General features: G+C 39.4%; 1 long non-coding RNA gene across 1 annotated transcript; it reads left to right on the forward strand.

Moving 5' to 3' along the window:
* Positions 1-3,777: 3,777 nt before the first annotated feature.
* On the forward strand, positions 3,778-7,862 carry LOC109196769 (uncharacterized). Its single transcript, XR_002058142.2, has 3 exons — positions 3,778-3,918; positions 4,639-4,758; positions 7,247-7,862. It is a non-coding gene; the product is annotated as an uncharacterized LOC109196769 (long non-coding RNA).
* Positions 7,863-13,023: the final 5,161 nt, after the last annotated feature.

Here is a 13,023-nt window from a genome sequence, read left to right on the forward strand (position 1 = left end):
GAAAGACAGGACAGGAAAGGAAGACGAGAGGTTAAAACAAAGTACACTAACTTGTGTTATTTAAATGTTACATGAAATACTCTGTAGTTTGTGGGATAAGAGGTTAGCTTGCAGTATTGTGGTGAATTTATTGTAAAGCCCTGCATTATACTGATCCTTATGGTCAGTGTTGGGTTATGTCAACTAAGGTAGGCCAATTTAAATAATCTAATAAAAGGTAGACTAATAAAATAGAATTATGTAAAATCATAAACAAATCAAAAAGATTAACAAGATGAGCCTACAGACGCTCTATAGTGCTCCTCTTGGCAAAGCAAGTGTGTTTGGCACAACAAAGCTTTCAGACCATGACTCTGCTTGCTACAACAGCCAGAAAGGATAGGTTAAAAAAAAACATTCAGAAAAGATGAGAAGGGAAAAATGTCTTTTGGCTCCACCTGTAAAATTATTTTCTGTTTTGGGGGCCGTCCAATTGTTTCCCCTCTAGTGCACCTGTTAATGTCATAAACACCAAAGCAGCTGAAACTGATGAACAACCCCTTCTGTTACTTAACTGATCAGATCAATATCCCAGATTTAACTGACTTGATACTAAACTATGATTAATTCGGTTTTATTTATATAGCACGACAACAGTTGCCGCAAGGCGTTTCATATTGTTGGGTAAAGACCCTACAATGATACGAAGAAACAGAGAACTCCAACAATCATATGAAGCATAACTAAGGGAGGATTCAGGGTCACCTGATCCAGCCCTAACTATACGATTTAGCAATAGGAAGGTTTTAAATCTAATCTCAAAGTAGAGATAGTGTCTGTCTCCCAAATCCAAACTGGAAGCTGCTTCCATAGAAGAGGGTCCTGAAAACTGAAGGCTCTGCCTCCCATTCTACTTCTAAATACTCCACAAGTAAGCCCACAGTCTGAGAGCAAAATGTACTAATGGGTTGATAGTATAAGGTTTAGATGGGGTCTGATTATTCAAGACCTTGTATGTCAGGAACAGAACTTTAAATTCAGTTCCAATATAGGAGAAATATGCTCTTTCTAGTCCCTCTCAGTACTCTTGCTGCTGCATTTTGGATTAACTTAAAGCTTTTCAGGGAGGTTTTGGCCATCCTGATAATAACACCCTGATAAAAACAGATTAAATGAGTTCAGCTTAGAAGTAATAAATACATGAACTAGTTTTTCAGCATCACTCAAAGACAGAATTTTTCTAACTTTAGAGATGTTGCGCAAATGGAAGAAAGCAGTCCCACATATCTGTTTAATATGTGCATTGAAGGACATGTCCTGGTCAAAAATGACTCCAAGGTTCGTCACAGTGTTACTGGAGGCCAAGGTAATGCCATCCAGAGTAAGAATCTGGTTAGATACCATATTTCTAAGATTTTCAGGGCCGAGTACAATAACCTCAGTTTTATCTGAATTTTGAAGCTGAAAATTACACATCATCCAAGTCTTTTAGACATTAGTGTGTGTTAACTAATTGGTATTTGTTATCTGGCTTCATGGATAGAAAAAGTTGGTTTTACAATTTTATTCACCAGCTAAGCTCATTTCAAATGTGATGTTTGCTACAGGTCCAAAACAGCTAGCACAGGGGCATGTTTGCAATGGTGTAGCATCTCCTCATCTTTTCAAAACAGTTCAAAGACATCTGGGCATCCAAGTTATGAGTTTCTAGAGTTTTGGAGATATACCTTTCCAGCTGCTGAAGAGTTCATGATTGTCTTTGAAGTAGTTTGATGTGCCAAATGTTCTCTGTAGGTGAAAGATCTGGACTGCAGACAGGCCAATTTAGCAACCAGACTCTTCTCCGGGTCCTGAATTGGCCTAATCATGTTGCAGACTTGATATTAATTACTTGCTAGAAGTTCTCCCAGCTGAATCTTTTTAAACTTTCTTGCTTTTTCAGCCATTTGTTGCCCCCATTCCAACTTTTTTGGGAACTGTAGCAGGCATCAAATTTGAAATGAACTTGTTTAGTGGATGAAGGTGTACGATTTCCCAGTTTCAACATTTGTGATTTTATTTGTGTTCTGTTTTGAAAATATTGACTTGTGTGATTTGAAAGTCTTTTAACTTTAATTTTGTTCAAATTTAAAGAACATTCCAACTTTTATGGGATTCAGGTTTTAGTTCCCCTGTAATAGTTTTCTTTTTTCTTTAGTTTTTAATATATAGTCATGTTTTTTTTCATTTATAGCTGTAAGGTACCTCTGCCTCCACTTTCTCACTTTCTGCACCCTACAAAGCTCTGTTTAGTGCTGCTGACTCACATGACCACAGGACAACTAAATACGCCAGGCCATTATTAGCTTTAGTGATAGATGCTGGTCCAAACCGACTAAAGGCCCAATAATTTGTATAGCTCTTTTAATGTGCGAGACATGCATGAGGTGCCCGGGCCAGTCAATATCTCTTTCAGGATCAGCAGATGACCTGAAACAGCACATTTTTTGAAGAAATGCTGCATGGTGGCATTGTTTCAGTAAAATGAATTGAATAATCCACCAGAAATAAAACAAAGCGATATCCCATGCACTCTAGTGAAATGGCCCATGCTGATGCGCTCAAACAGAACCTCAATTAAAAATAATGGGATGAACACGCTTTGAAATATCCAGCTGCTATATTAACTGGCACTCCGAGCAGAATTCACAGTACCACCACAGATCCTCTTGGATACCCAGTCAGTTGAATCAGGCCATTATCTATTCCAGAGTGTTGTCATGAGAGTGTTGCTGTGGTAAATCTTCCATGGTGGGAATGACTGGGACCAGCGGGGTCACTGATTTGTCCTCCCCAGAAGCAACGTCTGATGACCACCACCACCACCACCACTGAGCACAGCACAGGCACTAAATGTCTCCATCTGTCATGAAAGCATTCCCAAACATTCTCCTACCAAATTATTAAACATGGACCAATTTGTCGCAAGAATTGAGGCATCTACTAAGCAGGAAGTCACTGCAGCCTTAACTCGATGTGTTTTTCCCTTATATTTTATTTCCTCTTGCACTATCGGATATTTGTGAACCTCTCCATGCACACACCTAATTGCCTAACCTAATGCCTTCAACAAACCCAGATGAACCAGGGTTTTGTGGACCACCACCATGTCACGATGGCCAGCCTAGATAACTTGGAATAGGTCTACCAGGGCCTCCTTCCTGACTGCTTCACATTGTGCCCAACCTTTATGGCGCCTCCTGTGGAAGGTGGGCATATTCGAAGTCCACAAGAGCATATTATAGTTTCATTATCAGTACTATTCAACGCTGGCTGCAACAATTAATGTTATAAAAACATAAACAAGTGGATGTACAGTAAAAAAGTCAAAAAATAATAATCTTCAATGACTCCAAACTTTTTTAAATGCACTTCTTAAACAAATGAACAAAAAAACCTTACAATAGAATTTTAAATAATTTACTTACAAAGCATATTTTTAAGTTATCAAGTTCATGTAAGATTTGTTTTTTCTTTGTTGTTTGTAATCTATCAGTTCATATGTGAACATGTTGCACAGTAAGTTATGACTTTTTTGCTATTAAGTATTAAACCAAATGTTTGTAAAGCTGTAGACAGAATGTTGTGTGAACATATTTGTTTGTGTCAGGAAGTACTTTGAGGAATTAAGTGTACTGCCTGTGTTTACATTCATGTCTCTGTAACACTGTATGTTGTTGTTTTTTTCCCCATATATGGGCTCAAACACATGAAGCGGGCAGGAAATGTAGTTGCTAAGCTGTTGCTATGTGCACCAAAGCTATTTATGACTAAGGCAGTACAAAGAGTTTAGTATAAAAAGGGCTGACTGACAGAAATCTGTGTTCTTTTTCACTTTTGTGCCTTTGCTTTGTTGTCCTTTTCTTTTTGGACTTGTTGGTGATTCTCAGCTGCAGACAGGTCAGTCTTTAGACTTGTTATATTTTAACGTTTTTACTCTACAACTATTTGCTTTTGTATAATGTTTTCCTTGTGTGTAATAAAACACACAAGCACTGACTGCAAATTATTTCAATCCAAAGATGGGTTGTGGTGGTGCAGGGTTGGGAAAAGAATAACTTGGAAAGAATTTCTATTGTGAACTCCAGTAGATTTCTTCGTGCACAAGCCATGATCAGCTTTAAGATTCACTGCTCTTTATGGATTTATTTAGCTGGATTTAACAAGATACAAGCAGATGTTACATGAGCTAACCTTAGACAGCATAAAGCTACTGCAAAGGCTTAGTAAGTCACTCTTCTGCTTAAATTTAAACTGATTGTTATCCTGTTACATTGACCATGAACACCACAGCTGCCCTCCACCAGTCCAACATAGTGCATTAGAGTACATTTGACCAGAATATTGCAAAGTAGATGTGCACTAAAGAAAAGAAATCAGGTGTATTGTTTGCAGTAAGTTAGCCAGTTCATACTGGTGTTATAAGTTCAAATAATATTGAGGTATTGTATGTATAGCATGAAGTGGAGTCTGCGAGTATTCAAATCTTGCATCAGCTACATGCATCGCATACAAGACTTCATGGGTTTCTGCTGAGAAGAACTTATTACTATTTTCATTAAAACTGAAAAGACTGTTATCTTGATACTACATAATGAATTTACTCTCACCATTCTCCAGCTTTAGAGAATTTCACTTGCTGAAGACACCATCACCGACTGGTATTGCAAACGACCAACTTGTGTCTGAACCTCTGCAAATTAGACAACCAATCACTCATCAGTCAAGTTACAAATCAAGGTAATTTGGAAGCTTTTGCATTTCAAAAGCTGTGTCAGTCATAAAAAGTTATTGCTAATTTAACACAAAGATTGCAGTGATCTTCAATTTTTTTTCACAATGAAACTGAACAGTTTGGACTGAACTTTTGACTCCCTCAAACTCCTGCTAATGCTTGAAACGTGTCAAGCATCCCTTTTTTACACCCTGTGTCCCCATAATTCAAGCTCAGCTTTGAATGTAGCTACTTTATATGCCAACTGATTGAATATGTTGCACAAGTAAGCGAGCTTTGCAACCCAGTCCATATCACTGAAATGTGCTGCCAGTTGTAGCTTTTTTTTTTTACCTGAAAGAAGTCTCCACAGCAGCTCTCGTAACTCAAAAACTCTGGTGAACAATCTCCTTTTATATAGCCGTCTTACTTGTGTGTAAGAGAAGGCGTTTGTGCTCTGCATTCATGATATCACAAAGCTGCTCGAACAGAGCAAGTTTAGGGCATTTGCTTTGATGTAATTAATTACTTTAATGACATTGTTCAATATGTTGTTAAGTTCAGCTAAAGTTTTCAGCTAGCTAACATTTCCCAGTGAATGACACAGTGCATAGGCTCACATTCAGGTGCAACCTCCTTAACCTGAGCAATTAAACCAGAAATCCCTCCAGTCACGACAGCAGCTCCATCCATGCATATGTTGACACAAAAGGACTAATTCAGTTTTCCTGACATGTAATCATTCAGAGATTTTAATAGTTTTGCGCCAGTGGTGTTGTCAGGATCAATAGACTCATCTATTTGAATTGTATACCACGGTGACTTATTAATCCACTTCAACAACTGTCTCATTGTTGGCTGCTATATCCTCAATTTGCCTAGAGACGGTGCTAGCCAAAAGAGGAACATGTGCTATCTTTTTAACAGTAGCCTCTCCTAGAAGTTCATGGAAATGTCCTTAGTGGCAGAATCAGAAATAGTAAAAGGTTTCTTTGCCTTAGCAATGCAGTTAGCCACTAGGTATGATGACATTTGTTGAGGCGGTGGCCATTAGCAATTGTTTCTGTCCATCATGTTCCTGTTTTCTCCTTTCAAAAAACTCCAAAGTCTTGCCTTTACTGCAGGGTGCTTGGTCTCCATATGCAGAAGCAGTTTTGAAGGCTTCATAGCCTCATTTACTAAACTGTCACCACATATTATGCAGAGCAGGCTTGGTGCGTGAGAATCACCTGTAGCGATAAACCTGTATTTTAAGAACAAATGCTGATATTGTCTATTAAATGCAGCTTTCTTTGTCTTGGAAGTCAAACTCTCTTTTTCTGTCTCCTCATTGGACCAAAACATCCAAAGATGTTTGTTTTTTTACTCATTCTTGCTAGCTTGTGGGTTAAATTTTCTGATATTACCATGTCATATGACCAAGATGGCTGCTTTTTAAAATAAATGAATAACTGATTAAATAAATAAACTGAAACCAAAATAGAATGTGTGAAAATTTTATATAAAACCTTTTGTTGTTTCAGAATGACCTGACAAACTGACTGTGAACTGGTGTCAATGAGTCAAAGTCGTCTATGCTAAAATTAGAAATTAGAAAAAAACAGACTCAATTTACCAGGTCTCTGCAGCCTGCGTCTCCTCTCTCTTTAAGCAGATTTATGTTACATTACAAACAGGCTAGAGTAAGTGTCTGTACTGGTCTTTTTGCACTATGGTTGAATTGAGTTATACATACGGTTTGAAATAAGAAACATAACAGGTTCTGCTGTATAGTTGTGTAACATATTTGGTGTTTATACTGAATAAAAAACTGAATTGTAGTTCAGTTCTGCAATCCAGATGTTGATCAGATATACAGCTGTGAGACTGAGCTCTACAAGTCCTGTGGAACAGCACAAAAATATATTACGTAATTATAAAGATTATCTGTCACTCCATAGCAAGTATAATATGTTTTATATTCAGTCTCCTAGACTCACCATGAAGGCAAAGAGAAGAACATTTGGAGATGCCGTATCATTTCGATTCTAATATAACATTAGCAGCACAGTGTGATTAAGGACATGGTTCTCAAGGATGTATGCCTCTCTTCACTGATTTGAATGAAGGAAAAATGAACACTATGCAGGAATTTGTATATGAACAAACATTTGGTGAGGTCTATTTACATAATAGCAAAACTGTAACTTATATGACTGCAAATTAAAAATGCTTTAAATTCCTGGGTCTTTCATTCATTTAATTACACTGGCATCTAGTTCAACCTTCTCTCAGGACAGCTTCATAGTCAATTTGTTTCCTGAAATTACTGAAACACTGCATTTATTTAACTGACTTACAATTTTAAAGGGTAATTTGCTTAAGAACTTAAGGTGTCAGATGAAGATCTGATCTCATTTTATGACCAGTTATAGGTTTCACACAATTTAGATGCTATTGTACTAGATTTGTGTACTAAAAATGCACATAAAAAAAAAATCTGACTAATTTAAATGTTCTGCTTTTCTTCACCAGGGAGTCATGATGGTTCAGTGCACCTGTTTGCTGCTGCTGCTGCTCTCCACTGCTGTGTTCTCACAAACTTACGACGACTTCATAGTGAAACACACGCTTGTGAAGGCAAAGAACAACAAAGATTGTGCTACTTTGATGAGAGCTGTCAATGCACTGGAAAATTCAAAAAAGAAAACTCCAGGAAAGTGCAAGAGAAAGAATACTTTCATTGACGAAAGTGACGAGCAAATAATTCAGGACATGTGTAAAGCTAATTCTGACAAGAAATTTGTTAACTTACCATATAATTGTTTTGACTGTGTGATAAAAGATATAAAGAAACCTTGTTCATACACAAAAGAAAAACCTAATGAGAAAAAGATGATAAAATGTGAAAAAGACAAATCCAAGAATAAGATTCTACCTGTACACCTTGAGGCTGGTATCGTTTAGGAGAAGACTCAGCAGTTGATTCCAGTTTAAAGCTGCTGGGTTGTCTTAACTACTTGTTCAAAAGAATTTCTTAAAATGTGTTGATAATCATGTGACTGTCTTCTCACAAACATGAAGAGGAATTCTAAGGATTTGAGATGATCACATGAAATAAAGCAAAATAAAATTCTTTCATCCAATTTAATGCTGCAGAAAATCGTCTCTTTATTTGTCACTATTTTTTATCTGGTGTTGAAATGTGAAGAGAAAAGTCACAAAGACTCTTGTAAATAATGCTTTTTGTCTTGCCTGTGCCACACATATATTTTCTTAAGCTTCCTTAGCAGTATTCAGAATTTTATAATTAGGAATTTCAGAAACTATAAGATTAACTGACAGAAAGTCTTAAAGTCTGCAATTCATAGAAATTCAAGAAGGGAGTGAAAACAACCACATTATTAGTAAACTACATATGTTTGTTTTGTTTTTTTGTATAAATAATAAAAACTTTTTAATTTTTTGGAATTCCAGGGTTTTGTTTGGGTTTATCTCTGTTTTTCTTAACAACTCCAGCCTTTTAAGTTACTGACTTTTGTTGAATAAATTATTATAACTGATTTCTTATTGTTGTGGAAGTTTTCATTGAATAAAGCCTGCAGACAACCAGTGAGAGGTGGCTAACATCCTTTAATAAAAAACAGCAAAACCTTGGTGAGAGCAGCCATCGTGCGGCAAATGACCGGCAGAGCTCTGGCTGTAAATACTTTCTACAGAAACAAAAGTACACAGCTGTTTTCACACCTTTGGTCTTCCCAAGGAAAGAGTTCACACTCCCTTGTTACCTCTTAGTGAAGAGAAGAACATTAGACTAATGTGTGGAGTCTTCACTGATGCCAGGTTTCCTGTGTGAGTTTCCCCATTTCCTTACCAGACCCCCACCATCTGTCTAACTGCTTGAACTGCTTGAATAGGGCACTGCTGAATTTCCAGTCTGTTGAGCATTTGACGTGTCGAGGAGTTAAGTGCTAATGGAAACCCTAACCCCCCCCCCCCCCCCCCCCGCACAAACACAACCACACCCAAACGCAGCTTTTTCTATGCGTTTGGACCTTTCGTCCACACGAAACAGAGATTTTTTTAAAACTCCATTTTTGCATTTACGTGTGGATGAGGAACACGTAGGTATGTGGCTTTTTCCACATCATGCTGTGCACCACGTTATTGTTTACATGAGATGCATTTCTACAATGGCGGATAGAGACAAAATACTGTTACTGTTAAACTGTCTATCTGCAGTTTTTACACGCTTACATATACACACGCAGTTACTGTCCCTCCATTTAGAAAGGCAGAGGCGTCACGGTGTAATTATTTTATGTGTAGTTGTTTTTCTCCTGTGTAATAATATTCAACATTGCTATCAATACAGTTTTCAAAAAATGTCTCTCTGTGCAAAATGGGTTCAAAAACATAAACAACTGTGTGATACTGTTTATCATGATTTGGATAGGGGGAATAAATCGTGGCAGGATCAGCCTGATATTATTTGTATCCCACTGTAACTTTACTGTATAAAGAGCTAACATCTCCAACATGTCAGGAGTACTTAGTCATTACAAGAAGTGTTTGTGAACTAAAAATCAAGAAGGTCGGGTAGTGTGTCCGTGATTTGGAGAGCCCAGCACGAAACAAATTCTGTCGGGGAGACCTTCCTCAGCACTTGTGCAGGTGAAGCCAAAGGCAAGGCATGCTTCATCATACTTTCTCATCTTTGGCTTAGGAGGAAGTTGGTTTGGAAGCATATTTGGCGATGCTTCATCTCCTGCTTTGCGCTTGTGTGGGAGCCCCGTCAAAAACCTGTCAATTATTTTAGCAGTGTCCAAGCGTTCTTTTTGGGGGTTTTTTACATTCATACCGCGCCGCCCCTGCAATGGCCCTGTGCCCCCCACTTTGGGAACCTCTGGAATAGGGTATGAGGCAGATATGCTAAAAACCAGCATTATGCAATAAAATAATGTCAATAATATATAAATAAAAAAAATTTCTTATACAGTTATGTTACTGCCTCACCAGCAACGAGTCTGTGTGCCTTACTATCAGTATTATTTCCCAGATTCCCAGAACACAGCAGATTTCTGAGACCTTTAAGAGTCCTGTGATTCCAGATGTTCATACATTTACTCTCATTTATCAGATGATAAATCATTTTAGCTAGCATATTACAAGCAAGCTGGATCTAACATTCATCATACATCACCTTTCACATTATTTTAACACACAGCTGTAGTCCATGTAGCTGTAGCCTACCTACAGTCACAACTATTAATACATTATTGTGATTGAATCAAAACAATTCCTTTATAATACACATAGTACATAAGTACTAAATAAACTACTTTTGGCTGCTCCTTTACCAAGAAGACGAGCTAGGTGAGGATGCTCTTCGTGGACAGCTCAGCGTTAAACACCATTATACCAGACATCCTCACCACCAAACTGGACCACTTTCAGATCCCCCCTGCCACTTGCTCTGCCTGGATGTCCTCACAAACCGGCCTCAATCAGTTTGACTTGGGTCCCACATCTCCCCAGCAGGGCTGGGGCTGCATTCTCAGCCCCCTACTGTACACCAATGACTGTACACTAAAACACCCGGGGGTGGGGGTTGGTTGTCCTCCTGCCTTGCACCCCCAGTTCTTTGTTCCCATTCCAGGTATTCTTACACCCATTAACCGTCATATTGTAATATTGCAAGCAATCCCATATTCTCTTTAACTCTGATGTATGCCAAGCAGTCTATTACTCTCAACAACAGCGTACAGGACAGAGCTAGAGAATCTGAAACTGAACGTTCTTAAAACAAAAGAACTCATAATGAGCTTCAGGAGGGACAGACAGTCGACTCGCCTCTTATTCCCTCAGATTCCGCACATTCTCCATTTATAATCAGTCTCTCTTTTGGGTACCCACATCTCTGCAATTTCACCAGGACCCACAACACCAACACCCTGGTAAAAAAAAGGCCCAGCAGCAGCTGCACTTATCCTGAGGAAGAATAACCTGGACCAGAAGCTGCTGCTGGCCTTCTCTCCTCAGTGGAGAACGTGCTCTCCTACTTCCTGGGTGTTTGGTAGGCAAGGGCCACTACTGAGAACAGGAAGGCTGTGCACCCAAAACATCATTGGCTGCCCTCTGCCGACCCTGGAGATGATCACCACTGCCAGATCCTCCTGTCTCAGGAAAACCAGGGCCATCACAGGTAACACCTTTGAAACCCACCCACCACTTGTTTGACCCGCTGCCCTCACTCACTCCCTCAGGTCGATAAGGTCCCACACCTCAAGACTTACTAACAGTTTTTTCCCCTGGGTCATTTGGACTGTTAACAAACACTATCCCCCCACACCCCACCCCTACCTACCCACCTCACCAATCTGAGCCACTAAGGCCACTCACACAGACTCAGACCACGTCTTTTACACTGCTTTTAAGCACTTTGCTCTCCATGTGTGCCTTTCAGTTGGTTTACTAGGATTATTGTGTGAAAATGAAAAGATGGCTGTGTATATTTAAGTCTATCTTTGACTGTATCATGGTAAATGGCCTGCATTTGTATAGTGCTTTACTAGTCCCTAAGGACCCCAAAGCGCTTTACACATTCAGTCATCCACCCATTCACACACACATTCACACACACATCACCCACCTGATCCCCCCCCTCCCCGAGTTTTCATCATTAAACCTCTGATTGCTTTATTTTCTATTTTCTATCAAATACTATAAAGGTTTAAGCAAAGTTGCATTTCAATGGTGAGGCAAGTGCTTTATACGTGTGTGTTTGTGATCAACAGCTATAAAAGACCTGCAGGCTGCAGAGAGCTAAAGCAGTTCTGGATGGATGCAAACTGCATTTCATTGCCTTGTGCTTGTGACATGTGCAATGACAATAAAGTTGAATTCTGTTCTATTCTACGGCGGTATCTTTGGAAGCTGTTTACAAAGCGAATAATGTACAATATGATGTAACCATGGAGACATATTAATGATCAAGAAACTGACCTCACAGGCCATTGTTTGTCAGTGGTGCTATAGTTTCAGTCACTGTGCAAATGTACAGTTCATAAGATTGGGGAAACCTGCAGTCAGCTGAGTCTGAAGAAGTCACTTGGATGAGTGATGAAACATTTCTCCCACTGAAAACGCTACGTCCAGATGAACAGAATCAACCATGGTAAGCTGATTTGATTGAAAAATAAACAGGCATTTTATAGACTTTAAGGATCTGAAGACAAAACTTTTTAAAATGATATCTTGGGGTAAAGGTGGTCATCAAACTAGAAAACAGAACTGAACAATTTTCAATAACAATCCCTAGCATGCACTAATAGTAATAACTAATAATACACATCTCCAAACAACAATACATCTTTCAAAGTTCTTAATCAGTGTATTGATTGTTGCGGTAAACAGACATGTCGCGAAGCGGCACAAGTTGGTTTGATCTACCAAAAGGAAAAAGCAGAATATCTGAGGGGAAACCAGGCAGGTGAAATAATTAGGATTTACACAGCAATTCAATGCAATTTCTTGGGTAACTTATCCTGTTGAAACTGTTGATATCAGCTCAGTACAATAAGGGGAAGAAATGTGACGTTGGTGTAGGCTAGTTACTTGAAGCGCTAGGTGCATTTGGCCCCTGTTGCCTTTAATTAAATGAGTTGGTTCACTTTGTGGCTGGGCTGTATGTGGGGTTGTATCATGTCAATTTCAGCAGGAGTACCTCCTGCAACAGGGACAAAATGGCCCCCAAGTTAGCTAGACAGGCCTGAGTGAACATGGCCCTGTGTAGCCCAGCCAGCAGAGAATCCATAACCTTAGAGTTCCTGCTATGGCATGTGGCCTTCCCAAAAAGGAAGCTAGAGGGCATGACCAGTGGGGCAGGAGCCTGATCTACCGAGAAGTGGGCCACAGGCAATCTACTCCCAGCCATACACGTTTGAGAACCTGTTGTAGGCAGAGGACCACCTGTGCAAAGCAGCAGGGGAGTCAAACTGCCTGCACACCAGGTCCTTCAAATCAGGCAGCAATGGCACCTGCAGCTGAGAGTGCTGTGGCAGCATGATGTCATTAAACCTGGAAGACACTGCAACAGGGTCCTCAGGGTTGGGCAATATCCAGATCCTGCCCATCAGATAGAAAAATCAATTCTGGTCTGACTCTGTCCCTGGAGAGCTAACTGAAGGCTGTCTGTAGGACAGGGTGTATTCCTCACAGGAGAGGACGGAGCCAGCGTCAACATAAACAGAAATGCACTGTCACCACACACTGTACCACACAAAGTACAGGCACACAACCACGTGGAGATC

Source organism: Oreochromis niloticus, unplaced genomic scaffold (assembly GCF_001858045.2).
Source record: "Oreochromis niloticus isolate F11D_XX unplaced genomic scaffold, O_niloticus_UMD_NMBU tig00000244_pilon, whole genome shotgun sequence".
Lineage (NCBI taxonomy): Eukaryota > Metazoa > Chordata > Actinopteri > Cichliformes > Cichlidae > Oreochromis > Oreochromis niloticus.